Source organism: Triticum dicoccoides, chromosome 7B (genome assembly GCF_002162155.2).
Source record: "Triticum dicoccoides isolate Atlit2015 ecotype Zavitan chromosome 7B, WEW_v2.0, whole genome shotgun sequence".
NCBI lineage: Eukaryota > Viridiplantae > Streptophyta > Magnoliopsida > Poales > Poaceae > Triticum > Triticum dicoccoides.
Window position 1 is genome coordinate 522,925,194 of NC_041393.1, and position 4,012 is coordinate 522,929,205.

Below are 4,012 nucleotides of genomic sequence, written 5' to 3' on the forward strand. Positions count from 1 at the left end.
TGTGCTTTGTGAAATACCTATGAGGCGTCTTGATCTATCTCTATAGATCTTGATGCCTAATATATAAGCAGCTTCTCCAAGGTCCTTCATTGAAAAACTCTTATTTAAATAGACCTTGATGCTGTCCAAGAGTTCTATATCATTTCCCATCAAAAGTATGTCATCTACATATAGTATGAGAAATGCTACAGAGCTCCCACTCACTTTCTTGTAAACGCAGGCTTCTCCATAAGTCTGCGTAAACCCAACGCTTTGATCATCTCATCAAAGCGAATGTTCCAACTCCGAGATGCTTGCACCAGCCCATAAATCGAGCGTTGGAGCTTGCACACCTTGTCAGCATTCTTAGGATCGACAAAACCTTCCGGCTGCATCATATACAATTCTTCCTTAAGGAAACCATTAAGGAATGCCGTTTTGACGTCCATTTGCCATATTTCATAATCGTAGAATGCGGCAATTGCTAACATGATTCGGACGGACTTCAGCTTCGCTACCGGTGAGAAAGTCTCATCGTAGTCAACCCCTTGAACTTGTCGATAACCCTTAGTGACAAGCCGAGCTTTATAGATGGTCACATTACCATCCGCGTCTGTCTTCCTCTTAAAGATCCATTTATTTTCTATGGCTCGCCGCTCAACGGGCAAGTCAGTCAAAGTCCACACTTCGTTTTCATACATGGATCCTATCTCGGATTTCATGGCTTCTAGCCATTTGTCGGAATCCGGACCCGCCATCGCTTCTTCATAGTTCGAAGGTTCACCGTTGTCTAACAACATGATTTCCAAGACAGGGTTGCCGTACCACTCTGGTGCGGAATGTGTCCTTGTGGACCTTCGAATTTCAGTAGGGGCTTGATCAGAAGTATCTTGATCATTATCATTAACTTCCTCTCTAGTCGGTGCAGGCACCTCAGGAACATTTTCTTGAGTTGCGCCATTTTCCGGTTCAAGAGGTAATACTTCATCAAGCTCTACTTTCCTCCCACTTACTTCTTTCGAGAGAAACTCTTTCTCTAGAAAGGACCCATTCTTGGCAACAAAGATCTTGCCTTCGGATCTGAGGTAGAAGGTGTACCCAATAGTTTCTTTTGGGTATCCTATGAAGACACATTTTTCCGACTTGGGTTCGAGCTTTTCAGGTTGAAGTTTCTTGACATAAGCATCGCATCCCCAAACTTTTAGAAATGACAGCTTAGGTTTCTTCCCAAACCATAATTCATACGGTGCCGTCTCAACGGATTTCGACGGAGCCCTATTTAAAGTGAATGCGGCAGTCTCTAAAGCATAGCCCCAAAAAGATAGCGGTAAATCAGTAAGAGACATCATAGATCGCACCATATCTAATAGAGTGCGATTACGACGTTCGGACACACCATTACGCTGAGGTGTTCCAGGCGGCGTGAGTTGTGAAACTATTCCACATTTTCTTAAGTGTGTATCAAATTCATGACTCAAGTATTCTCCTCCATGATCTGATCGTAGAAACTTGATTTTCCTGTCACGTTGATTTTCAACCTCACTCTGAAATTCCTTGAACTTTTCAAAGGTTTCAGACTTGTGTTTCATTAAGTAGATATACCCATATCTACTTAAATCATCAGTGAGTGTGAGAACATAACGATAGCCACCGCGAGCCTCAACACTCATTGGACCGGACACATCAGTATGTATGATTTCCAATAAGTTGGTTGCTCGCTCCATTGTTCCTGAGAACGGAGTCTTGGTCATCTTACCCATGAGGCATGGTTCGCACGTGTCAAATGATTCATAATCAAGAGACTCTAAAAGTCCATATGCATGGAGCTTCTTCATGCGTTTGACACCTATGTGACCAAGGCGGCAGTGCCACAAGTATGTGGGACTATCATTATCAACCTTACATCTTTTGGTACTCACATTATGAACATGTGTAGTATCATGTTCGAGATTCATAAAGAATAAACCATTCACCATAGGAGCATGACCATAAAACATATCTCTCATATAAATAGAACAACCATTATTCTTGGATTTAAATGAGTAGCCATCTCGAATTAAACGAGATCCCGATACAATGTTCATGCTCAAAGCTGGCACTAAATAACAATTATTAAGGTTTAAAACTAATCCCGAAGGTAGATATAGAGGTAGCGTGCCGACGGCGATCACATTGACCTTGGAACCATTCCCGACGCGCATCGTCACCTCGTCCTTTGCCAGTTTCCGCTTATTCCACAGCCCCTGTTTTGAGTTACAAATGTGAGCAACTGCACCGGTATCAAATACCCAGGAGCTACTACGGACACTAGTAAGGTACACATCAATTACATGTATATCACATATACCTTTTGTTTTGCCGGCCTTCTTGTCTGCTAAGTATTTAGGGCAGTTCCGCTTCCAGTGACCGCTTCCCTTGCAATAAAAGCACTCAGTCTCGGGCTTGGGTCCATTCTTTGGCTTCTTCCCGGCAGCTTGCTTGCCAGGCGCGGCAACCTCCTTGCCGTCCTTCTTGAAGTTCTTTTTACCCTTGCCTTTCTTGAACTTAGTGGTTTTATTGACCATCAACACTTGATGTTCCTTCTTGACTTCTACCTCTGCTGATTTCAGCATAGCAAATACTTCAGGAATGGTCTTTTCCATCCCCTGCATATTGAAGTTCATCACAAAGCTCTTGTAGCTTGGTGGAAGCGACTGGAGGATTCTATTAATGACCGCATCATCCAGGAGATTAACTCCCAGCTGAGTTAAGCGGTTATGCAACCCAGACATAGTGAGTATGTGCTCACTGACAGAACTGTTTTCCTCCATCTTACAGCTGAAGAACTTGTCGGAGACTTGATATCTCTCGACCCGGGCATGAGCTTGGAAAACCATTTTCAGCTCTTCGAACATCTCATATGCTCCGTGTCTCTCAAAACGCTTTTGGAGCCCCGGCTCTAAACTGTAAAGCATGCCGCACTGAACGAGGGAGTAGTCATCGGTACGTGCCTGCCAAGCGTTCATAACATCTTGTTCTGTAGGGAGAACGGGTGCGTCACCAAGCGGTGCTTGTAGGACATAATCTTTCTTGGCAGCTATGAGGATGATCCTCAGGTTCCGGACCCAGTCCGTATAGTTGTTGCCATCATCTTTCAGCTTGGTTTTCTCTAGGAACGCGTTGAAGTTGAGGACTACGTTGGCCATTTGATCTACAAGACATATTGTAAATGTTTTAGACTAAGTTCATGATAATTAAGTTCATCTAATCAAATAATTAATGAACTCCCACTTAGATTAGACATCCCTCTAGTCATCTAAGTATTACATGATCCGAGTTAACTAGGCCGTGTCCGATCATCACGTGAGATGGACTAGTCAACATCGCTGAACATCTTCATGTTGATCGTATCTTCTATACGACTCATGCTCGACCTTTCGGTCTTCTGTGTTCCGAGGCCATGTCTGTACATGCTAGGCTCGTCAAGTCAACCTAAGTGTTTGCATGTGTAAATCTGTCTGACACCCGTTGTATGTGAACGTCTGAATAAAACACCCGATCATCACGTGGTGTTTTGAAACAGCGAACTGTCGCAACGGTGCACAGTTAGGGGGAACACTTCTTGAAATTAGTATGAGGGATCATCTTATTTACTACTGTCGTTCTAAGTAAACAAGATGCAAAACATGATAAACATCACATGCAATCAAATAATAAACGTGACATGATATGGCCAATATCACATAGCTCCTTTGATCTCCATCTTGGGGCTCCATGATCATCTTGTCACCGGCTTGACACCATGATCTCCATCATCATGATCTCCATCATCGTGTCTCCATGAAGTTGCTCGCCAACTATTACTTCTACTACTATGGCTAACGCGTTTAGCAATAAAGTAAAGTAATTTACATGGCGTTTCTCAATGACACGCAGGTCATATAAAAAAATAAAGACAACTCCTATGGCTCCTGCCGGTTGTCATACTCATCGACATGCAAGTTGTGATTCCCATTACAATAGCATGAACATCTCATACATCACATATAAATCA